Source organism: Caretta caretta, chromosome 26 (genome assembly GCF_965140235.1).
Source record: "Caretta caretta isolate rCarCar2 chromosome 26, rCarCar1.hap1, whole genome shotgun sequence".
In the NCBI taxonomy this organism is placed as follows: domain Eukaryota; kingdom Metazoa; phylum Chordata; order Testudines; family Cheloniidae; genus Caretta; species Caretta caretta.
Genome location: NC_134231.1, coordinates 12338642 through 12364821, shown reverse-complemented (window position 1 = coordinate 12364821; position 26180 = coordinate 12338642). Strand labels below are relative to the sequence as shown.

Sequence of the window (26180 nt, the reverse complement as noted above, 5' to 3'; positions counted from 1 at the left end):
AAAAAGGGTGTCTCAAGAAGTAAGAGTGATTTAACCAATGAAATTCTATTTCTAATAACAGAACGAGTACAGATGGGGTCACATTTAACATTAGCTTGGATCTCCATGCATATTGGGGTAACGGAATGAAATGATGGACAAAGTAGCTAAACACGCAGTAAGAAATGGAAAGATTGACATAGAAATACCCTATTCAAAAGCCTAACACAGAAAAATGTAAAAGAGAAATGGTGAAAAACTTGCACTAACAGAAAAAGAGGAAAACATTTTTTTAATTGTGCCCTAGAGTTGAGGATAATGACATACTTCTGGGTCTGGATAGGAAAAATGAAGTGCCATTGTGGCTTAAACAAAAATCTTTTTTTAAATAAATAGACACAAAGATGGATCAGTCCACTCTGTAAGGTGGAAGAAAAGACTGAGCACCTTTGATGGGTCGGTAACGGCTTTGATAAAGAAAGGGAAAAGCTTGCTGAGGAATTCAAACATCCTAAGGTAAGAAAAAAAGTTACATCATGTTATTTAGCAAAATCAGGGAAATGGGGTTGTATTAGGATTGTTACATTACCTGAAGGACACAGGGCAGAGCAAGAGACTATAAATGACTGGCAGATATAGACTATTCAGTTAAGTCTGCTTCACCATTAAAAAGAAGAAAAAGGAAAGAAAACAAAGGGGAAAACGCACAGGGATCAGAGATGGCTAGGAGTGAGCAGGGTCCATTAGACAGTCCTGGGAGTTAGGACTCCAGCCAGGTGTGGTCTCGGGGGTGGTTTGCCAAAGCAGGAAAGGTCCCAAGAAGGAAGAGAAACCTTTGTTGCATGTGGACTTTCGGATGGACTTTGAAAACTTTGTTGTGAGTGTTTGTTGCTTTAATAAAGCACGATCTGAGAAGAGATGGGAATGGACAGAAGAGTTTATTAAACAGTCCAAGAGGGGAAACTGAGGCAGCCTGCCATTAGTGTGACTCTAAGTCAGGAGGGGGCACATGGGAAGTGGCCAGCCTGGTTACACTCACCATGTGTGATATTACACAGTCTCCTTTACAGCATGATGCCCCCTAAATCCGTAGCACAAAAACAATAATACCACACACATCTATAGTGTCTTGTGTTTGGGGCTCTGAAAGCACTTTGCAGACACTAATCCACGCAAGAGAGACGCATTCTCTACCTTTGTAAACATGCTGCTCAGAGCAACCGAAAGCGGGGCTCGTTATTAAAGAGGATGCCTCCGAACCAAAAAATGCATTACACAAGAAACTAGCACTAATTCAGAAGCAGTTGAGTAAACTGCATCACTGGCAAGGGGTTCTAAAAGACATCAACAGGCAACAAGGAAAAAACCTGCAGAAATGCCTCTACCCGCTAGCAGATTGAGAACAGGCTTCTGCTAGTATTCATTCCCATGAAGCAGACATGATTAAGGGAGGTGGTTGAATTTAAATCTTTGAACTGTATTTGTAACTTCAAGCAAAGTGGAATTGATCTTCCCACCTTGCATAATCGGTGATGTAATTTGTAGTATAAATATAAATAGAATGTTTCACTGCATGACAGTGGGACACAGCTAAGTGTAAAATAAATGGGAAAGAATTTGAAGGGTTTTTTATAAAACAAAACAAAAAACCGCAGCTGGATGTGGAAAGAGTCAAGATCCTCTAAGCCAGTGTTTTTCAAGGACCAGTCCGTGGACGGGCGCCGGTCCCTGAGCTCTCCCTGACACTGTTTAGGAAGGCCGCAAGCCGGTCCCTGGTACCAAACAGGTTTGAGAAACACTGCTTAAGCCAGTGGCTCTCAACCTTTGCAAACTACTGTATCCCTTTCAGGAGTCTGATTTGTCTTGCGTACCCTCAAGTTTCACCGCACTTAAAAACCACTTGCTTACAAACTGAAAAATGGCTGACTTTCTCATTTCTACCATATAACTATAAAATAAATCCATTAGAATATAAATATTACTCCTACATTTCAGTGCATAGTATATAGAGCCATATAAATAAGTCAATGTCTGTATGAAATTTTTAGTTTGCACTGACTTTCCTAGGGCTTTTTATGTAGCCGGTTGTAAAACTAGGCACATATCTAGATGAGCTGATGTACCCCCTGGAAGACCTCTGAGTACCCCTGGTTGAGAACCACTGGCTTAAGCTGCATCGAGTTAGTTCATCTGTTTGTATATTACTTGAGCCTACAAATGCTTACTACCAGTTACAGCTGTCAGTACTGAGAGGCGTCCCATTGACTTCAATGGCTCCTATTGACTTTGGTAGAGCTACACCCAGCAGTATGCACTACTAAGAGCAAGTACTTGCAGGATCAGGCCTTAGTATTCATTATTTTTATATGCAACCCGCACTACAGAAACATGTCCGTAACAATTCATGCACAAAATAGCCTGGCGCCAAGTCTGATCTCACTCGTGCCGGGTGTGATATTCCATTAATTTTGGTGGAGTTATTCCTTCTAGCATAACTCAGATCAGAATCAGGCTCCGTATTCTTTGACCTACCTCGCCAGGGTGTTGTGAGGCTGATTAGTATGGACCATGTGAACTGGAACCATAAACACACTGAACATTAAATCCCACCAAATGAGGGTAAATCCATCCTCATCATCGTATCCACTCATTATACTCCACACTTGAACATAGCCATTATATGAACAGCATACCCCCATATCTCGATGTCTGTACTTTGACCCGTTAAACTTTTACCCCCAACTGGGGAGACTGCAGATTATGTATTCCTTACGCCAACCGTTCCTAAAACGAATTTCGCACCCCTTGATAATCTGTACCTTATTCCCTGATAACCAGAAACTTCTATGCTTAAACTCTGTACCGTTTTTTTTTACTTCAACATCATCTTAATAAAATTATTAAATTTGCTAAGCACTTTGACAGTGCTTCCTGCTGAGTATTGTTATTCACTACAGAAGCAGAGAGCATTAGGATCATAATTTGCAAGTAATTCATTTTAATGAGGGGAATTTGGTTCCACCCCAGTTTCCTTCCAGACTGAGCCCAGGGCAGTTTCACTTTTTAGCCTGTCAGCCACAGCTAAAGCATTACAATGTTCATTGGCAGCTGCAGCTGTTTTTTTAGCAATAAGCGATGCAGCAGGCAGGCTGATTATTGTAGGAAAGATCTTTACTAAGCAGACATAGAGGCTAGGGCTAATGCTGAGAGGTTGAAATGTTCAGGCTTGGCCTTGGCCTCTGGGACCCCGTGAGATGGGAGGGTCCCAGTGCTCAGAATGTCTACACCACAACTAAACAGCCCCGCAGCCCAAGCCCTGCAAGCAGGGGTGCTAGAACAATTTGTATAGGGGGGCAGGGCTGGATTAACCCATAGGCTAATAAGGCTGTAGACTTAGGCCCTCCAATTTTTAGTCCCTAATTTTTAGGCCCTACTGTAGGTACTCCATTCCATACTGAAGTTACAGCTGAGCGGGGCCATCAGAAATTTTTTGTCTCGTTACATATTGCTTTGTATAAATTAATCCCTCAAGACTGCAAACTCAATTTATGGCTGCAAATTCAATTTATCCTCTCCATCCTCCCTTCTGTCTTCTAACAAGGGCCAAAAATGTCCTCCGATCCACCATGACTCAAGAGCATCTCGGTGCTTTGTCCCACTTGAGCACTTAGAATGAAATAGTCAGGTCTTTGAATTACGATGACATCATTCATGACTTTACCACAGCTAAAGCTGGGGGTGGGAATGGTTTGTTGGAAAAGTTAAGTGTAGTGAGAGTAGAATAAACTAGTTAATTTGACGTAAATAAATAATATGTAACTATGCATATAGATAAATATTTGACTTTATAATTTTTTTTTTTTTTGCAATATGTAATTCATACTTAGGTTCTTCCCTCCCATTAGCCTTAGGCCCCTCATAACCTTAATCCAGCCCTGTGAAGGGAGGTGCTGAGAGCCACTGAACCAAACTATAAACCCTGTATATGATGGAAACCACTTCAGGCCAGGAGGTGCGGCAGTCCTCCCCCACCCGCCCCAGCAACCCTTGTTCTAGCACCTATTCTTCAAGCCTGAGTCAGCTGGCACGGGCCAACCGTGCGTGTCTACTTGCAATGTAGGCATACCTTCAAAGCCAGGCCTGGCCCCTGAAGAGCAGAAGACCTGGATTCTATTTCCAGCCACCTCTGCCAATGATTCACAGCATGACCTTAGATCGTCTTGGACCTTAGTTGGTGTTGGTCCTGCTTTGAGCAGGGGGTTGGACTAGATGACCTCCTGATGTCTCTTCCAACTCTAATCTTCTACGATTCTCCCCTCTACATCCCTCTGTTTCCTCTCCCTTTGTCTCTTCTCTCTTCAGAATGTAAGTTCTTGGGGGCAGAGGCTATCACCAGGTGTTCCTATGAATGGTATTATACTGAAGTAGATTCCTCCTGAAACCTGGCACTTTTCCTCCAGTCCCCGTCATTCTACTACAGCATCAGATTTTTAATTCTACTTTGTATTGAGAAACTAAAGGAGGAAATCAAGAAGCAGCCCTTGTTTAGCCTTTTTCATGAGGAGTGAAAGTAAAGTGGTTAACAGCCAATTTAGACTCCCCATAGAAGTTTTTAAAAACAACCTATAGAGTCCGATATCAATTCAATGTGCAAATTTATAAGACTGTTTTAAAAATTCTATATAAAGGATCTCATTTGCTATTAAATTCTATCTATAGGTTTTTAGAATAATTTCTACACAACTCTACTTGGTTTCATCCCTATTAAAATCTACTGGACTTAATATCAGTAAGGAGAAGTTAGAAGCAGGTGGGGAAAAAGCCCCGGCTAGCAAAGGAGTTTGTTTTTAAAGGATTTTGTGTCTCTTATGAGCCTGAATGGTGCTGATCTCTTTCCATATTGAAGTTAATATTCCAGCCGTCAAGATGTATTGATATAAATACTTATGAAGAGCGAATGATAAGTTAAGAAAATCATCTAAAATTGCACAACTAGCCCAATGCAGTACGCATATGGCTTTTGAAATCTGTGTTTTGTTGGCTAGTTATTTACTACTTAAGACTAGAAGCTCTTTGGGATTGTCTTTTTTTCTATATTTGTACAGCATGTAACACAACGGGTGCTGGGCCATTACATTACTTGCTGGGCTCCTAGTAGTCACTGCAATACAAATATACAAACAGCAACCACCATCCAATCATGGAAAAGAAGGGGACTTATGCAACCTACCAGCAGCGAACAGCAAGTCTTTACAACGCATCCTTCAAGAAGTATGTCCAGCCTAAGAATCAACCTGGGAAGAAAAACCCACAACATTTTTGGACTAGATTGGAATTTTGCAAGCTGTTTGTGGACAAATGAAGAGCCATGAAAATAAAGGACTAAATGAATCGTTGCCAACTTGTTTACCCCCCTGTAGTGTGGAGCTCTGAGGTCAGTGGGTCTTGAGAATGGACTGGGGCTCCACTCTGCCTTTAAGGCCCAATCCTGTTCCAGCCAATGGGCCTAATCCTGTGAAAAGCTGAGCAGTTTCTGCAAGACGCAGAGTGTTCTCCGTTCACATTGAAGTCCTACCCTGGCATGTCTTCAGCCTGTCCCCCTAGGGTAGGGGATTTAAAAGGAGCTGAAGATCTGGCCTCTAGATTAGATATGATGGATCATACTCTAGTGGACAGTCCTGCCTTGAGAGGCAACATGGTCCAGTGGCTTTAGCAATTGACTTAGAAGACATGGATTCTATTTCTACCTCTGCCAATAATTCACAGCGTGACCTTGGGCTTGGACTTCCCCTCTACATCCCTCTGTTTCCCCTCCCTTTGTCTCTTGTCTCTTTAAAATGTAAGCTCTTGAGGGGAGAGGTGTTCATACAGACGGTGTTTGTACAGACGGTTCCAAGCACAATGGGGCCCAGATCTTTGCTGGCACCCCAAGCCACTACAGTTATACTGCTATTAATACACTGACTGGGAGAAGGACAGGATAACCTCCGTGATCTTTCCCTGTCTGTGAGTTTGTGTCGATGAATCACAACTGTATGAAAGTTACACTTTGCAAGAGCTTCCCCGAGAGCGGAAGTCAAGCAGGGACCAAAGCGCCGAAGCACACAGAGCATGTAATTGAACCAGTCAGTGAGCACGGTTCTACGCAACCTATTTTCAATTGGGTGGAAGGTGATTGAGGAGGGTTGTGACGAAGAAATGGGGATGATTTATAACCCTTCCCCCAGGGCACCTACCATGAGATCCAGAGCAAGGCAGATGTGCGAAAGGAAACAGCTGCCCAGGGGGTGTCTGAAACCCACATCACAGGTATTCCCAACACTCTGCACTGGAGAGTGTTAGCATTAGGAATGCAAATAATAATTAGGGAGACATGGAAGCTATTAGAAAAACATACCACGATGCAAACCTAGGGCTTGATCCAATGAGAGAGAATCCCATTGACTTCCAAGCACAGTGGACTGGGCCCTTAGCATTCACACTGATTGTACTTGGCTGTGGGAAAGGCGTGCAGGGGGCTTGAGTGGGAAAGAGGCACAGGAGCCTTCCTCTCCATCCTTCCTGCAGGAAGTGGCTTGGCACAATGGCAGTCTTTGTGTTCCTGTGCCCCCAGGGACTGCTCTGACCAAGCTGTGCAAGAGTATTCCCTTGTGTCCCTTGAAAACTGCCTTTTCAGGGTGACTCCTTCCACTTGTATTTCAGTGGCTGTAACGTGAACTCAGCCTTGTGATAGGAGCAGTGCGATCCAAGCCCCAGGGCCAGGTGTAGGGACACCCTCAGATCCCTCTATTATTTGCAGTGTGAGCGAGAGGGCTTGTGAGTACAGTTACTTTGGACTGAAATGTATGAAACTTCATAGATTCCAAGGACAGAAAGGACTACTGTCATTATCTAGTCTCACCTCCTGCATAACGCAGGCCATAAAACGTCCCTGACACAGAACTTCCCCGCCAGGGGATGTTTTGAACACCAAAAGTATAACTGGGTTCAAAAAAGAATTAGCTAAGTTCCTGGAGGACAGGTCCATCCATGGTTATTAGCCAAGATGGTCAGGGATGCAGCCCCTTGCTCTGGGTGTCCCAAAACCTCTGACTGCTAGAAGCTGGGGCTGGACGACAGACTATCACTTGATAAGTTGCCCTGTTCTGTGCACTGCCTCTGAAGCATCGGGCATTGGCGACTGTCGGAAGACAGGATACAAGCTAGATGGACCATTGATGTGACCCAGTATGGCCATTTGTATCTTCTGTTTAAACTTTACCCACCAGTGCTTTTCCAGATGAACCATATAAGAACCAAGCAGTGTCCAAGGAAAGGCAGAGGCCTGTCTGGAAATGCTGGAAGGCTTGGCACTCAGGAGAGGCATAGAAAGTTTCAGGGGGGAGGAAGGGGCTAAAAATGGCCATGGCTAGCAACTTGCTTCCTGATTTTAGGGTCATTTACTTAACCCCTGGGGGCAAAAAGGTTAGGAGTCCTGCTGCTTATACTAATCCATCTCAGCCTATAAGCTTCCTTCACCTGTGTCCTTCCCTAGGAAAATCTCTTTGGAAGCTCCTTATGTATCCTTATAAGACTAGCACAGATCATAAACTAACACAGGAACCCTTCATTTCCTGATGCAGTGAGAGCTCCTGATATCCAAGGGGCAGGCAGTTCAGTTTACTCCTGGTACCACATGGTGTTCTTCAGTGATCACTCCGTGCTTAGGGACCCTGTATTTGCAGGCGCTGAGCTCTGCTGTCTTTTGTCCGGTGCCAGTTGGCTTTGCATAACAAGAGCTTCACAGTGTCCCACCCAGACTCCATCTGATGGGAAGCTCTGCCCTTAAAAGCACAGTCCCTAATACCACAAGCTCATGATGATGTTTCTGTTCCCTAATGGGATGAGCATAAAAATCAGTGTGTATTGTGACTCCAAATGCATGTATAGGAGACTATTCTGGTTTCAGATACATTGGATCAGATTCTCTGCTGGGGCCTGGCCCAAAAACCCATTCAGTGGCCTTTAGAATCATAGAATGTCAGGGTTGAAAGGGACCTCAGGAGGGCATCTAGTCCAACCCCCTGCTCAAAGCATGACCAATCCCCAATTTTTGCCCCAGATCCCTAAATGGCCCCCTCAAGGATTGAACTCACAACCCTAGCTTTAGCAGGCTGATGCTCAAACTGCTGAGCTATCCCTCACTTTAGCCTACTAGAGTCTCTCCGCTGACATTTGTCTTTGAATCCTGCCCTGGTGCATGACAGTTTAGAGCAGGTGGAGGATCAAGACCCCTATTTCTACCAATGTTCCTGACGTTCATTAGAACATCTGAAGGCAGCGTGAACCCTGCCGGAGCCACTGTGCTTAAAGATCCAAAGCCCAGTGGAGTCAAGGGAAAGGCTCCAAAGCCATCTTGAGAGAGGGAGTTTCTTGCCCTGAGCACATGAGAAACTGTATTCCCGGGTCTGCACGGGCTCTCCGTTGGCTCTCCGGCGGAGTTCAAAGTGTTGTTTTTAAGCTATTAAGCTGTAGATCAAGATAAGACGTCTCTTTCTAGAAAAGAAGATGCTCTAGTTCGTCCACAGGATACGGGCTTAACTCGGGATTTACTGGGCGCCATCCAACGAGTGGTGTTCCACAGGTCAGACCAGATGATCCTAATGGTCCCTTCTGGCCTTATGAAGCTATCACTAGCCTAGGGTCTTCCTGCCTCAGCATCTGCTCTCAGCCCATAAACTACTGCTGCAGTTGAGATCAGAAGGGGTGGGTGAGTGGGAACCCCCTATAGGAAAAGGGGGCTGCTGGCAGAGAGTTCATTAGGATGGTCCCTTTCCCCTGGCATGCACTCTCCTATCCCAGTCTGAGAGAGCAGGATGTCCAAAGTCCTGGGCTGAGTCTTCCTCCTTTTGAAGGCAGTGGAGGCCTGGGGCGGCTAAGGGTGGGATTTTACCGGGATTTGACAAAACAAAGCATCCACAGTGCTCTGTGGTTAAGTGCTCACTTTGCATTTTGGATGGGATCCTTCTGGTTTTCAATTTTTTTCTGTTGGTGATGACCCCTTTCACACAGCAAGCCTCTGAGCGTGACACCCCCCCCCTTATAAATTAAAAATGGGGGGGGGGTGTTAATTTAATGAGGGCTTGGGGCTGTCAGCCCAACAGAGCTGACAGTCTGTGACCCCCATGTAACCACCTTGCGACCCCCTGAGGGGTCACGGCCCCCAGTTTGAGAACCAGGCCATGATGCATCTTTTAGATCAAAAGGTACATTCATTTTGTCACAGCCTCTCATGCTGCTGGAGGACATTTTAAGAACACTCAGGCGGATAACCCTGACAGAAAAGCTGCATTCAGTTCTCTTTTGCAGTTGGTAAGGGAGCAGTGTTGCCTAGTGTGGACAGACACTGGATTTGGGAGACCTGGGTTCCATTCCTGGCTTGGCCATTGGCCTGCAGGGTCCCCATGAGCAAGTCCCTCAGTTTATCCATCTGCAAGATGGGAATTAAAATGCTGACCTCCTGCGTAAAGCTCTTTAAGATCTACTGGTGAGTACTAGTGATTAGTTTTGGGGCGGGGGCTGTCCAGCACTTGAGGCTGGAGCTAGAGGCATGGTAAGGAGACCTTTCTGCTGTCCTGCATCCTTGGGAATTCACTCTTGGGGCACTGGCTCAGCTGTCTTCCTTTTCTGTAGCATCTGGGTTGCAACAATTTCAGCACATCTTGTCTCACTGACAGATCCTTGGCTGCCCTCCAACGGGGGTTCCAGCAGAAGGTGGGAGTCTAATCTCCAGCATGGTGGGGGCCATTCTGACCTCATCTGTGCCAGAGTGAAAGAGAAGTTACTCTATAAAGTCGATGGAGTTACAGCAGTGGCCCATGAGAGCAGAATCAGACCCAGTCACCCACACTATGGCCTCGGAGCCAAATTCTACCAACAAAGATGAGCATGGTTAAAAGATGCCAAGTGAGACAGATGATTGAAATAGGTGGACCTGATAGCAAACTCACCCATACTACTGTAATTGCATTGACTTCAGCACAGTTACTCCTGATTCACAGTGGTGTAAAAGAGATCAGAATTCAGCCCGTCTATTCAGAGCTGAGCACACCCAGCGGCCCTTAGAATTTGGGCCTTTACCTCTGCCTCGTTTTAGGCTTTGATTGAAAAAGGGGGAAGAATGTCCCTTCTTTTCCTCCCCAGGGTGTTGGGAATCTTAATTCATTAAATGTATGGCAAGGGCTTTGAGATGCTCAGATGAAAGGAGCTGCAGAAATACAGAGGATTATTATAATCCCTTTCCCCCTCCTAACCCCCCCTTTTGTGCTGCGCCCACACACGACCCCACCCATTCACATGAGCTCATCCTGGCCGAAGGAAAGCCTTGATCGGCCTAGAAGAGCCTCTCTCCTAGCAGACGTGCAGCAAGGGGAGTGGAGGGGGTGTGTGAGGCATGTGTTCATTCACATGGCTTTTAAATGGATGCCCTCTGAAGTGCTTAATCAGCTCAGCAGCTGCGGGCATCTGGTGCCGCATCATGTGAGAACAGCTTCTGTGCTTATTCAGAGCACTCTGAAGGGACCCCCCCCACCCCACCCCAAGAAGCAAAAGGGGAGGGGCAGGGCAGAAAGCGATGCATGAATATCACTGAAACAAAGAGACACAGAGAAATAAAGGGAGGCGAGGACCTGGCAGCGATGGAAGGAAAGAGCTGCCTGCCTGAGCGCACCATGGCAACATGCCATCAAAGCCCGTCTCCACGGCTGAATCAGCCTTCCCGGTACGTGATCTCAGGCATGCAGGCTGGGGCGACTTTCCCTCGCCCGTGTCATGGGATGAGAGTTTATGAGCTTTAAGCAGAGGCACAATTAATTCAATCACATTTAGATGATATAGGTTTGAGAGCATGCCATCGCATCAGCGCCCGAAACAAGCTCTTCCCCTGGAATGACCTGGCCTCACCAATCAGGTCTGACCCAATTCTCTGATCTCATGGTGCAATGGGCAAGCTAGGCAGTGTCTGACAGCGGGAACCAGAGCCCCTTGCTATAGCTCTGACAATAAGATGGAGGGAGACATTTGAGATGGGGTCACCTCTCTCTCCTGCCCTCCCCTCTGCCTGGCAGAGACAACTGATCCTCACAAAGCAACTGGTTTTTGCCTTCAAGATTAACTGAATTGTCACAAATTGTAGCCATTAAAATAAAACATCCCCAGGGAGGCTGTCTACAGATCCTTCAAGGTCTTCACTCCCCCCAGTAGCAGTTCCCCAAGCAGAATATTATCAAGTTACTGTATATACCTCCCAGGCATCCAGGATAAATGTTTCCAGCAACTTCATGCAAGTTTGCCAAGTATTGTTCTTTCTTTAGATGGGAAAACAAAGGAACAACGTCCCTAGTCTATCAACAAATGAATCCCTGCTCCAAGGGTTGGTCAAAAGGGAGAAATTGGTGTTTAAAATATTGGTAGTGCACACTGGCCCATATGAGAGACCTATGTTAACTGCCCTGGCAGCATGTGTTAGAAAAGGAAAAAAAAGCATCTCCGGTTGAATTTGCAGGGGGAAATGGGTTTACTCAAATCCAAATCTTACCATAAGACCAGGATCCAGATCCTGGTCTCAGTGCTGCTGGTATAATTTGGTGTCACCAAGATGCATTAGCCTTTGGTCAAAGTAATCCCTGGGCTAATATGGTGAGGATAGCATGGGATTATTGAGAGCCACCAATTAATTATTTCTTGGCTTTCTCCCAATGCACCTGTCCCATTCTATGGCCAAACCACGACTCTGCTAAACCCCACATTTCTGAACCCTACAACCGATATAAGCAGAGGAAAGAAAAAGCCTCTCAGAGTATCATTCTAGTTAGGGCACTATACAGTGCAAGTGTTAATAGTTATAGGTGCTACAGAAAGACCCAAGAGACAGATAGCGCATCTCCCATCTGAGGGATCTCAAAGCACTTGAGAGACCTTAACGGCTAAACTGTTCTCTTGCCTTGCATTGCCACAGAGGGATGCTGGGAAGGATGCCCTCCACACCCAGATATTCAGAAGGGGCAGGGCAGGGGGGATAGCCTCCCCGAATGGGGGGTTCACGTACCACCTATGCACACATGCCTTTCAAGGAGCAACTGAACAGAGCCCTGGCCCCGACATGCCGGTCAGCAGAGCTGGCTGGCCCATGGGGATGGGTCTGATGCCAAGGTTAAAGTAAGAGGGAGCAGGAAAAAGCACAGACAGCTCCCCCAGTTCTGCTGAAAGCAGAAGCGGGGAGCTCCCCCTCTTCTGCCTGCCTTGGGGGAGCAGCACTCCCCCAGTGCACCCCCACCCCATCTCCCTCTGATCCTTGGCTGTGCAGTGAGATCTCCCCTCTCGCCCACCCTCAGTTCATTTTACTTGAACAACTGCAAAAAAAGGGGAGGGGGCGGATTAAGAGTTATTCCTGCCTCACTGCTCCCTGGTACAGCTAGGGACCCCTGGGGGCCCAGCACAGCTTGTTGCTTCGAGCTGTGCCTAGCTAGCGTCATTGTAGCTCTGAGGCCAGATCAGTGTAGGGAAAGTCCTCCCTCCAGAACTGCTTCTAGCCACGTGGAGTCTGATGGAGCTTTGACTTGGATTGTAAGCTCCTTGGGGCAGGGGCCATCTTTGTGTTTGCACAATGAGGCCCCGAGGCAGCATGGGAATACAAATAAATGACAGGCCTGGTTATCATTTTTAGGGAGATTTCCACAGCGTAGGCCAGGCCCAGAGGAGAAAGTCCCTCCACGAAGCAGCTGAGGAGAAAACTGATGCTCCCAATCACACAGCGAGTCCCAGAGCTGGGATTATAACTCACCGCTGCCAGCACACAGCCCATGGCTCTGATCACTGTACTGTGCTCATCGCAGCAGACAGTACCCCCTTTGTACCTTCACTTTGCTACATTTCTAAGCACTATGGACCCAGTCCTGCAGGGGGAAGGCCCCACATTTACTGGGCAAAGAAAGCAATCTAACAAATAAATAAATGAATGAAAACAAACGTGTGTATGTTAGAGGAGGAAAGACACAGAAAATGGATTTTAGTGTTGTGCTTTAGATAAACCCTCTGGAAGCTTACATACATTTTGAAAATTATACAAAATACCTGTACTCCAGACCTTTTAACTAAGCCTTTTATGACGATTTAATCAGTGTATGTTTCCCTTAATGGGCAAGCTTTTATTGTAATCACGTCATGATTACTTGAGGCAATAATCTAATCCGCAAATAATACTGATTAGTCCAGTTGGGAATGTTTGCTTTTCAGTTCACATTCAGAAGGTTTACGACAAAAGAGGCATGAGAGAGAGGGTTATTTTTTTGTTGTGGTCAGGTAGAATTTTGTTCTGTGCAACAAATTCCATGGAAAATGTAATAGCTCTGAAAGTTTTGCCAAATTCTTCCTTGCCACAGTCTTGGATATCATTGAGTTTAAAAATCATTCCGCCTACAGCCTTGGAGTCTGAAATTTCCACCTGCCTGCAGACAGGGAGGGTCTCCTTCACAGAAACTCAGTGTAATTCACAAGAGCAATTGTAAGTCTCTGGGAGCGTATCTAAGTTCATTCCTATTGTAGATTTCAGAGGAACAGCCGTGTTAGTCTGTATTTGCAAAAAGAAAAGGAGTACTTGTGGCACCTTAGAGACTAACCAATTTATTTGAGCATGAGCTTTCGTGAGTTATAGCTCACTTCATCAGATGTGTTTCCACGGTATACATCTGATGAAGTGAGCTGTAGCTCACGAAAGCTCATGCTCAAATAAATTGGTTAGTCTCTAAGGTGCCACAAGTACTCCTTTTCTTATTCCTATTGTACTTACCATTAAGTCTGCAACCACTTTCCACTGGGGGCTTAATTCTCAGCTGAGGTAAGTCAGCTCAGCTCCTTTGACTTGTACACATTCTCACGGATCTTCAGCTGGTACATGTCATTATAGTAGCACCTAGAGCCCAAGTCATGGATCATGACTCCCGATGTGGGCGCTGTGTGATCAGAACAAAATGGTTCCTGCCCCCTGGTTGGGTTACAGTGATTGGATTTCCAACTCTTGTGATTTTATCTTGCGTCTTGCAAGATTTGGTGCATTTTTTAGACCCTAGCTGCCAGATTCATGTGTTTATGTGAGAATCTCAGCTTTCATTTCCAAGACAGCTTTTAGCCCTCAGTGTTGCAAGAAAAGCTTTAACAATGTGATCCGAGGTTGACCCTAAAGGCTCAAAAATCAGGAAACAAAAGTTGCTGGTATTTAGTGTAACATTTAAAAACAAAACAAAGTGTGATACAAAATGCTTAGAGTCCCTGCACTAAAATATTACAAGCTAAGACAGAGTGTGAAAAGGAAATGGTATCTCCAGTTTGCAGATGTGAAGTTAAAGCCCAGAGATTAAGTCACTTGCCCAAGATCCAACTGGATTAAACCCCAGATGTCTCAAGTCTTTATCCACTGCCATAACCACAAGGCCATCCTTTCTCTCAGCTACTGCACCATTATCCTGTTCTCTCAGATATTGTACCACGATTATCCCCATTTAACGGACGGGCAAAGGGAGGTACAGACATAGGAAGAATTCAAGGTTTCACAGCACATAAGTGGAAGCCCTGGGTCTAGAACTCAGGGTTCTTAGCTCCTAGTCTAGTGCAGCGGTTCTCAACCAGGGTTACGTGTATCTGTGGGGGTACTCAGAGGTCTTGCAGGGGGTACATCAACTCATCTAGATATGTGCCTAGTTTTACAACAGGCTACATAAAAAGCCCTAGCGAAGTCACTACCAACTAAAATTTCATAGACAATGATTTATTTATACTGCTCTGTATACTATACACTGCAATGTAAGTACAAGATTTATATTCCAGTTGGTTTATTTGATAACTATATGGTAAAATGAGGAAGTGAGCAATTTTTCAGTTATAATGTGCTGTGGTACTTTTGTATTTTTATGTTTGATTTTTTAAGTTTTTAAGTGAGGTAAAACTTGGGGTTACACAGGACAAATCAGACTCTTGAAAGGGGTACAGTAGTCTGGAAAGGTTGAGAGCCATTGCTCTAGTGGACCATGAAACCTCCCCACTACTTGATGGGGAAGAATGGGAATAAAACAAACCTAACCAGGAGTTCCTGGACCAAAGCGTGGCCTGCAGTTCCTCCAGATTGACACCAATGTAACTTTGATCCCTTGACTTTGAGGGCAGTTGTTGCCTGCTTGCTCCAGGCCAGCAGTTTGGCTCATGCTGTTTTTTTGGAGACACTTTCTGTAATTTGAAAACATTTATCTCTGCAAGCTCCAACACAGCTAAAGCACTTAGGAAAGAAGCGTGCTGCCGATTCGAACAACTATAGCCTGACATTGTTTCCCCTCACCCAACGGGCTTCCACCACCTGAACATCTCAGGGAAAGCTAGTCTTTAAAATCACTGAAATATGAAACACTGGCCAAGTGGAGAGAACAGAGCGGGCTTTGTTTACTCCCCCTTGCTACTGCTTCAACAAGAGACAAAGTGCTGCATGGTGGGTGATTGAGGGTATATCTTCTGACATGTCTGCATTTAGATCATACCAGGAAAAAAAAATGTGACAGTTATATAACAATCAGTGCTGCGAAGAGAAAGATCTGTGATGCAGCGGCAGGCTGGGCTCAGACTTAGTCCAAATTAATCAGCGTAGGAAGGGTACATGATTGTAGAATGCAACCATATGTCATAAAACGTCAAGACGACCGGAGCTGGTCCGAAGTGAGAAATGAAACGCTGGTTAGGGTCACCATTAGGTTGTTGCTGGAGGCTTTTTTTACCCGCCTTATATCGCGCCACTCCGCTTAGTGTCTGCTGCTGTTTCTGTACTTTAGCTTGGGGCAGGTTAACTTGGAACAAGAGGCCCAAGCTTGGATTTCCTTCCCTTGAAAATCAGGCTAGTTGTGTGACCCATCTGCAGGATCTAAATTCACTCCCGCAAACAATTCCATCCAAGGGCTCCATTTAGGCACAATAAGCAGTATGCAGACTCATAAATCTTGCCCAGTCATAGACATCTGGAGAGTGTGACTTGTCTTTGGCATACCGGGCTGAGAGTCACCACCTGTCTCCAGTGTGCGGGAATCTAGCCTGTGCCAGCTGGGTGTTCGTGCCCTAACACAACCAGCCTGTCAGATGCTCAGCCCTTCTCCTCTGGTGACAGCAGCCTCACCTTTGCCCTGCGGGTTGATGGTAAGTGCACCTTAACCCCTAAGTCCCTTCAAAAGTGGTGTCCAGCCCCGGATCACTGGATACCCACAGAAATCCCAGATCCGCTGTTCCCCAAGGAACAGTGTACCCCAGTTTACCAGCTTTACTTTAGACACTACTCTTGTATCACCCACGGCCCTTGAATTCAATTTTATTGAGGAAAGAATAGAGATTCAAACAGAAACAAGTGAGAGTGATGGAAACAAATGGTTACGTACCAAAGAAAATCACAAAACGTGAACCGCAGCCTACACTTATTCATAGGGATTTTTTCTATCTGATAAAGTAAATTCTCACCCCAAAATTCAGCCCTAGTCATTCATGAAGCACCCCCTCAAGGTATCTCCTCAGTGAAAGGATCCAGACTGTCCTCCTCCACCCTTTGATACACTGAATCAGACTTTTGTCTTTATTCACAGACTGTTATATTTCACTTCCAAGTGGTTTGGATGTTTATAGTTTATCTTTGATGGTTTTCCCTTGACTTTTCGGGTTTGGTGCCAAGGTACACAGTTGAGCAAGACATTATAATTGGCTAGCCAGGGAGGGATGACAACTTCCTCCTGCTTGAATGGGCCATCACCAAGTCATATTATTAGCTGGTGGCTCCATTTTACTCCAAGATAATAAGGTCACGATGTCAATATAGTTACATTATTCCTTAAATAGTCCCTGTATGCATATCTCGCAATGATTATGAGTATCAATAAGTTTCATACTTCCAGTAGAGACCTCACATGCCATCCTTTATGTATAAATACTATGAAAGCAGTTTGTTAGTTGTAGTGAGTTTGTCAGTTCTGAGACAGGAGTTGCTTGTAAAGAACAGTGAACCCTTTGCCAGTTGGCACCAGTGGGCCCGTCTCGGTGTCCTGGAGGGTCTTCAGACAAGCACAGGATTTGGAGGTACAAGACAGATATCAGGGTGATGGACACAGTGCCCAGAATCTGGACAAAATGGAGTACAGAGATAGAATCTAATTCTTCCTCATTTATACCAGTGAAAATCCCTTGTTTAGAGTGGAACACCTCCTGATTTACACCAAGGTATGCGTCAGGAAAGTCAGACTCCTAAATTTGACTTCCTGCTCTGCCACAGACCCACTGTGTGACCACGGGCAAGTCACTTAACTTCTGTTTCTGCCATGTGCCCCCATCTGTAAAATGCAGACATGGGTACTGAGTGGCTTGATTCTTTAATGTTTAATGAATGCAAATATCTATTTGTACTGTACTTATCTGTATCCCCTTTTATGCCAAGGGATTTCCCACCCACCTATGCTATAAACATGGGGGCCTGAATTTCACAGGTGCTGAGTACCCGCAACTCGCACTGAGACAGTGGGAGCTACAAGTGCTCAGAACCTCTGAAGATTAGGCCAATACAAAACCACTGAAATGACTGTACCGTTGCTGGCAGTGGGGGGGTGTGTGTGTGTGTCGCTGGAAAGGGGAAGGAGTCAAGATATGTTAAATCTGTGGCTTAAACCACTAAGCTGTCCCCACTCTGATGTTAACAGCTTCCAGAACAAAGAAAATGTGGCTAGCGGGTCCTCATTGTAAGAAAATATTTGAAAACCAGGCATGTCAGCTTAGCAATTGCATTTTTCCTGGGTATGCTGCACTTAATGAGTCCCATTGTGCTTCCTGAACATATATCATTCATAAGGGTAATATAACGTATTGTGGGTTGAAAGCCCCTCTGATCTACTAAGCAGGAACTAGGCATTTTTAGCCCTGCTCCTGTTGAGAGATGTCTTTGGAAATAGTCAGTACTGAGAAATATACTACGATGCTACAGAGTACTAGACAGAGCTGGTCAGTTGCAAAACCCTCACAAGGAGGGAGAGCTAGGATCTGGTGAATCCCTTTGACACTGTGTTCACTATGTGTTTCCCACAGCCATTTTTAAAACTCCCATTTTATTCAAAGAGAACATTCTGTGCCTCAGTTTCCCCACTGTAAAAAGAAAAAATACTTGGAGAAGCTTACAAAAAGATATGGCATATAGTGCAGTGAGCTACCCAAGGTTGCAGTGAGTCAGTTGCACAACCAGGAATGGAAGCCAGCTGTTCAACATCCTGCCATCTTCTTTGAAGACTGGCTCGCACTTTGTCATCACAAAGGCTAATATGCCACCTGTAGGTCTGTGGCACACTGTGGAGGATGACAAGGACTGAGATGCTGAAGGAGAGATGGAACAATCATGTGTGTTCTGCTGGGGCACCAGGAATTACTCTGATTTATATGAGTTTGATGTTAGGAGTCCAATTCTGATCTCTGTTTTAAGTCAGGTGTAACACAACTGAAGTCAATGGAGTTACATCAGTATGAAAACGCTATCTGGACTTTCCTTAACACATAAGTATTCAGATATCAGCTATGTAACATCCCTTGTGGTAGACAAGGCACTGACCTCTGTTATAATACAAAGGGGACTTTGAGGCTGCTGGACACAGACACACCCTGTGGTTCTCTCTGGCTCCCAGACTGAGGCCTGGTCTACACTTAAGTTTTATCAGCATAGCTCGCTCGCTTAGAGGTGTCTTATGTTACTGATAGTGCTTTGAGGGTAAAAGCCCCAGTGCAGATGCAGTTATACTGGTATAGCTTATGACAGCTGGGGGAACCGGCATAAACTATACCAGTATAGAAGGCACTTTAAAACCACTATAACTGCATCCCCACTGCAGGGTTTTGCTGATATATACTGATATGATACCACCTAAACCTTCCTAGGGTAGAGAAGGTCTCCCTAACACAGCTAGTGCTACCTGATTTTCCACAGCATCTTCTCTAAACCCTGCATGCACTTTCCTGTTTGAGTGTTACTGAGAACGGCTCCTAATGTCTCAGCTCAGGTCAGAATTACCTCAAAGTACAGGGACATTAGGGTTCAGGATTCAAGACTCCCTCTTTACTGCTGCAGGGTGTCCTATATTCTTGCAGGCCAGTGTCAGGTATGAAATCCCTGCGGGCAACAGCCAGTGGAATTTCAACCACACTCAGCTCAGGAATCCCAGCTCGAAACCAGGAGCATCTGACCACAGCAAATTCCTGGACACAAATGCCAGAATTGAACGGTCGTTTCAGGACAAGGCTGACCCTGAGGGAGGGAGAGGAAGAGAGAGAGAGAGCGAGGGAGAGCATCAGAGCGTCAGCCCCCGGCTGAGCGGCTGCATCAGTAAACCTTCCAGACACTGCTTTTTGGAGCATGCCTCTTCCGAGCAGAGCCAGCCCCGGTAACAGCTTTAATATTTAGTGTCTTTCATTCAAAGCCATCTCCCGCTAGTGTAAAACCAAAGCACCAATGTGACACAGGGAAGGAAGCAATGATAGAAAAGCCCCAGGTCCTCCAAACAAAGCAGTAGCAGATTCCATAACTCCAGAAGTCCCTGACACTGATAATCCACCATCACCCTAGGTCAGGGGCTCTCAACCTTTCCAAACAACCGTACCCCTTTCAGGAGTCTGAGTTGTCTTGCATACCCACAAGTTACACGCCACTTATAAAGGACTTGTTTACAAAATCAGACCTAAAACTACACAAGTGTCCCAGCACGCTCTTACTGAAAAATTGCTTCCTTTCTCATTTTTACCATATAACTATAGAATCAATCAATTGGAATATTTATTTTGTACTTACATCTCGGTGTGTATAGCACATAGAGCGGTATAAACAAGTCATTGTATGAAATTTTAGTTTGAACTGACTTTGCTAGTGCTTTGTCTGTAGCCTGTTGTAAAACTAGGCAAATATCTAGAGTTGATGTACCCCCTGCAAGGCCTCTGCATACCCCCAGGGTGCAAGTACACCTGGTTGAGAACAACTGCCCTGGTGCTTCCCACTGGGATGCTACAGGAATTTGCAGAGTCTCTGGAATGCAGCCACCTCCCGGCTTAAGGCAGCAGATTCCAGTGAATGGAGACACCACTGAGAGAGACAAAACAACCTAGTTAAGGGCCTGATCCTGCAAGGTGCTGTAAAGTCAAGAGGAGCTGAGCATGTGTGTTCAGCATCTCACAATATCATGTCCCAACTTTCCAGAGCAGCAGTGTAGTTTCCTGGTTTGAGCAGAGGGGCTAAGGGTGCTGGGCTTTATTCCCCACCTGCTCACTGCCGCATGAAGACTCAAGCAGGTCCATTAAGACCTGATCCAAAGCCCACTGAAGTCACAGCGGACTGGATTCTGCCATCTTTACAGTACTCACCGCTTGCAGAGTAAGGTGCCATGCCTGGTGTATGAGGGTGGTAGAAGTGACTCAGTAGGGGTACCCTGAGTGCAAGGATGGCATGAGCCTGCCCGGAACCTCTCTGGGCAAATGAGGGCCTGATTGTGACCTTGCTCACACCATCATAACTGTGTTGAGCCAGCTGGAGCTGCTCTGGGTTTACACCATTTTAGGAGAGATCATTGTAAGGCTCAGTTTATCCATCTATCAGAGTAAAAGCGCAATCACGCCCTGCTCTCAGGTGGCACTTTTCCTCTGCAGATCTCAGAGCACTTTACTAAGAAGGGCAGTATTGTTGTCCCCATTTTACAGATGGGGAAAGTGAGGTACAGAGAGGGGAAGTGACTTGCCCAAAGTCACCCAGCAGCAGAGCTGGGACTGGAACCCAGGTCACCAAAATTTCAGTCTGCTACAGCATTGATTTGCCTAAAACCAGATTCCGCCACCCTCACATACATGGAGCCTGGGCAGTACCTTACTTTACAAGTACTCCCATTGGGGTCAGTTATGCCTCTGTCCCAAGCCGCACCTGGGGGCAGTGTGTATACAGCCCAGGAGCAGATAGATGAAGAGTCACCATCCTCTGCAATTGCCCAGCGGGCTGTACTCTGTGCCAGACCCACACCTGGTGCACTGTTTGTCCCCCAGCACAGCTGTGCTGACCAGTGCTGTGGGGGTGGGAGCCAGGAGTACACAACCCCACCCCCCATGTATCCTGGGAGGTAGAGCATAGTTGCATTGGCTAGCCCAGAAGTAGGGTGGCACAGCCAGGGCTCCATCCACCCAAGCAGGAGGGGGAATAGCAGCCCCATGGCTGTGTAGCCAGGCCCCCCAAAATGGCCCTTACTTCCAATTTTCATTATACTAAACCAAAACCATTCCAGCCGGTCCAAGTCGTTGGGGGAGCAGTAACACGCTTCCCAACAGCTAGAGTCACAGCCAGAGCAGGGACGCACGCTGGGGCACCCTGGAGAAATACGAACGCTCCAGGAGATTTTCCGTGTACCTTTGGAACGAAGTTACCAAACTGGTGCCTGCTGATTTTTACACCCTGTTAATGTCTCGGCTCGTAGACTACAGCACTAACGAACTGCTTCAAGAAGTGGCCTGCCCTTCCGCAGGTTTATGTGCCAATGACACATCAGCACCCGCTCCTGACTGGTAATCCCAATCTGGCAGCTGCCCAGAAGTCTTTGGGTGGTGGCCGGCACCTGACCAAGAAGCTTCTTGCCAGTACCAGCTCCGCCTAGCCTGACCTGTCGTATCGCATCATGTTAACCTCAGCTATGTCAGCCGAGGTAGAGCCAGGTGACTCATGCATTCTGGGATGATGTAAGTCTCCAGTTGCTTCCTCCTCACCCTGACATTAAAGTGGTGGAGAAATTTTATGTTATAGTCTATGCAGGAGTGGAAGCTCCCTAAAAATGGGGGGGCCACTGGCGCCCAAACCATGGCCCTGCCCCCTGGGCCGCCCCTTCCCCTCGAGGCCCCACTCACACTCTGCCCCTTCTCCTGGAACCCCTACTAGGGTGACCAGTTGTCCCGATTTTATAGGGACAGTCCCGATTTTTGGGGCATTTTCTTATATAGGCACCTATTACCCCCCACCCCCTGTCTCGATTTTTCACACTTGCTGTCTGGTCACCCTAACCCCCACCCTCGCACCACCCCTTCCCCTGAGGCCCCGCTCCCGCACCACCTCTTCCTCCAAAGAATCTGTCCCCTGCTCGCTCTTCTCTGCCCCTCCCCTGCATCGTCGGCCTTACCGCCGGTAAAAGGTGATGGAGCCATGGCCTCCTGGCCCCTCCTGTTCCACCGACACTGAATCTGTATTAGCCAGTCAGGTTTCTAGAAGGTCATCCATCGTCATTATTTATTTGTATTGTAGTAACAACTAGGGGCCCCAGTCTTTGGCCCGTTGTGCTAGGTGTGGCACAAAAAAGACAAGACACACAGATGACCCCTGCCCCAAAAGCAATCTAAACATAAGAGGAGGTAAGAGGTGGATTCAGACAGCAAACCAGGAAACAGTGAGACGGTATACAACTACTTTGCATTGCTCCATTGTGCATTTCATCTGCAGGGCCGCCTTCAAGAGTTGGTCATTATAATTATCCCCATTTTACAGGTAGACTCCGTGTACTGACATGACTTTAGTCAGTCCCAGAGACAGGCAAGAAAACTCTGGTCTCCTGACGTTCCCGTATGAGATGACAGCTCTCTCAGTGGTAAAGACCTGCAGAATGAACCTTCAGCTCACCTCCCTTGGAACTAGCTTCTGACCCAAGTTACAAACAGAGCTGATCAAAATTACTGACATATAGGAGTTGTGTTAAATTTCCAGGGGACTCAGCCACCTCCATGGCTGTTTGAAGTTTTCTGGAGACTGGGGAAATTGTTGAAATCAACTCCTTTTTGATTTTTGATTTTGGAGATGGTCAAGAATTTTTAAAAGCAAACAAACCCCTTCTGATGAGCTCTCTTTACCCTGGTCGTCTGAGAGACTCCCGTGGAATTGCATGAAGTGTGAGTCAAAGTACCATGTCGATTGCTAGGCTTTAAAAAAAGCCTGGGTTTTTTTTGTTTTTTTTGTTTTTTTTGAACAAGCCTGTGCCTTTACAGGCCGTTACACAGCAGACAATTATCTTGTCACAGCAGACAATTATCTTGGCTTTTCTAGGCCCTTTTTTTCTAAAAATCCTCACTTGTTTTAGAAAACCAAAGCCCCATTTCGCCCCACCGAGTTGGTTTGAATATCATCCCCATTTTAGAGGGGAGGCAACTGAGCCCAGAGAAGTTAAGTGACTTGCCTGGGGTCAATGAGAGAGCCAGGACTAGAACCTGAGTTCCAATTTCTAGCTTTAAGAAATCAAATGCACTAAAATATTCCTTGGCTGCAACTGCCAGTGTTGGTGGGAGACCCCCCGAGGGGCAAGGTCAGTATGGTCTCCATGAACCACTGAAATTTTGGCCTTCCTTCAACGGTCACCACTAATACCAGCTGTTGTGTGGCTTTGGTGTGGCACCTCCACTTGGAAACTGGCTGACTGAGGATCCTCTACACTCTGAAAATATTTCGTCCTGCCGTGAGTGCAGGGGACTGGACTAGAACACCTCTCAAGGTCCCTTCCAGTCCTATGATTCTCTGGTTCTGTGATTGAAAGCAGGCCACAGAACAGCTATCAGAAGATACCTTTAAGATCTATGGAGCGCAACGTTATTTTGGTCCTGAATCTTGCTGTTAAACATGTTTCAGAGTAGCAGCTGTGTTAGTCTGTATTTGCAAAAAGAAAAGGAGTACTTGTGGCACCTTAGAGACTAACCAATTTATTTGAGCATGAGCTTTCGTGAGCTTATGCATCCACTGAATGCATCCGATGAAGTGAGTTGTAGCTCATGAAAGCTTATGCTCAAATAAATTGGTTAGTCTCTAAGGTGCCACTAGTCCTCCTTTTCTTTTTGCTGTTAAACATCTGGCTTGTTGCCCCCTTGGCTGAGTATCTCATCAAAGCGATCACTCTTAGTAGCACATAAATAAGGAAGGAGAGATGAGCAGCCAGGTTCCATTGGCACAAAGGCCTTCTAAAGGGGATGTACTTTATAGGGCATCACTGGAGGTGCAATTAGCAGCTCCCCAGGGGTTAAATCTCTGCCGTGAGTGGCTGGGAGCAGATGTGAGGGGGATCAGGATTTGGAACATAGTGAAGCTTTTGCATAAGAATTCAGAGACAGCCAAACAAAGGCATTCCTGACCCACCTGCATGGGGAGTAGCAGTCAGTTTGCTACTAGTCTCCTCTCAGAGTAGTGTAAATAGGGGTAGGTTATGTTGGCTTTACACCAGCGTAAGGGATAGCGGAACAAGGCTCAAAAGGTGCAATGGCAGACCAAAAGGTACAGTGAATGGGCAACTAGCCAAGGGCAGAAGAAAAGTTTTCCCTTTTCACTAATGCAAACTTCAAAAGCCAATCCACCCCAATTCCCTACCCTGCCTGAGATTTTAGCAGGGAGCTGTTTGTTTCCTTCCCTCCATGGGCTCCATCCTCATATTTACAGACTACCTGAAAGGGGTTTCCAAAGAGGATGGCTCTAGACTGTTCTCAGTGGTAGCAGATGACAGAACAAGGAGTAATGGTCTTAAGTTGCAGTGGGGGAGATTTAGGTTGGATATTAGGAAAAACTTTTTCACTAGGAGGGTGGTGAAACACTGGAATGCGTTACCTAGGGAGGTGGTGGAATCTCCTTCCTTAGAAGTTTTTAAGGTCAGGCTTGACAAAACCCTGGCTGGGATGATTTAATTGGGGATCGGTCCTGCTTTGAGCAAGGGGTTGGACTGGATGGCCTCCTGGGGTCCCTTCCAGCCCTGATATTCTATGATTCTGTGGAATCTTTCCAGGCTCCTCATACATTTGCTACGTGTCTAATGAAATGTCCTCAGATTGCTCATTGGCTTGAGGTTTCTAGTCTAACGACTTGGTTGCTTTCATCTGAAAGTCTCATTCCTGATGTCTGTTCGAACCTGCCTTCACTCTTTATATATTTGCATGGGTACCATGAATAGACAAGGTAGATATTCGTCTAGGAATCAGTATTGCCAATCGCAAATGTTCAAAAATATTGAGTCAAACTCACCAACAATCATGAGATTATGTAAAGTAATAGAGTTGGTGTTCTTTTTATTTGCCTTCTGCTTCTGAGTCTTTAGGGTGCATTGGGAATCCCATTTTGAAGCTTTCTTCACAGCCGCGAGGGCTTGAAACTTACTTTTTCTTTAAGAAAGAAGGCTGAAATCATCGCATTTCTCCATGACTCCAGGAGCTGGGGCTTTAAGGAAAACAATAATTATCATGACACTCATGACAAAATCATGAGAGTTGGCAACACTGCGTTCTCACCTTAGTTCAATGGATTTACACTGGTATGAGTTACTCTGGAAATTACACATCTTAACTGAGATCGGAACCTGGCTTTGCGTCTTTTGGTTTAATTTAAGAGAAACTCGCTTAGCCAGGCTAAGTCAGGCTATGCAACTGATCCTACTAAAGTGTTAATTACAAGAGGATTTTTGTCGTCTTTATTCTGATAACAAGGCTAATCCAGCCAACAAGGCACCTACAGCACTTGATTAAGGCGTATTTAATCAAGAAAACACACGATTATGCAGGGATTAGGTACCATAAGCAGAGCAGGGATACTAAAGATCAGAGTCTGGAAGTCAAATGGGAAACTGAAATCCATGGGCCACTGATTTCAATGGAAACAGGATCAGGCCCTGAATGTGGAGAGCAGCTTTGTTGAAATTTTAACATGCAGCTCAGTATTTAAATACTATGTTTTCCCCAATTAATCTTTTCAAAATATTGTTTGCAGTGTTCTTGTAGCTGTATTGATCCCAGGACGTTAGAAAGACAAGGTAGGTGAGGTCACATTTTTTATTAGACTAAATTTCTGTTGGGGAAAGAGAGAAGCTTTTGTGCTTAGACAGGTCCCTGACGAAGAGCTCTGTTTAGGGCGAAAGCTTGTCTCTTTCGCCAACAGAAGTAGGTCCAATAAAAGATATTACCTCCCCCACCTTGTCTCTTCAAAAGATTTTAAGAGTCTATAAGATGATAAGGGAAAATTTTGCTATTTGAATAACTAATCCATTCAAAGAGAGATCAGGCCTGGTTCATTAAAAGCCACTATCCTTAAGAAGGGGCTACTTTCTTAAACAGTAGTACGTTATTCCCTGATAACCAGAAACATC

The 26180-nt window shown here is 45.8% G+C and overlaps 1 protein-coding gene across 1 annotated transcript in view; it reads left to right on the top strand.

Annotated features, from left to right (window-relative positions):
• Positions 1-410: 410 nt before the first annotated feature.
• The window catches only part of FIGLA (folliculogenesis specific bHLH transcription factor), a 69480-nt gene continuing 43710 nt past the window's right edge, over positions 411-26180 (top strand). Inside the window, exon 1 of the mRNA XM_048829548.2 lies at positions 411-495. The gene's annotated coding sequence lies outside the window, so the exon portion shown is untranslated. The remainder of the gene's footprint in view (positions 496-26180) is intronic.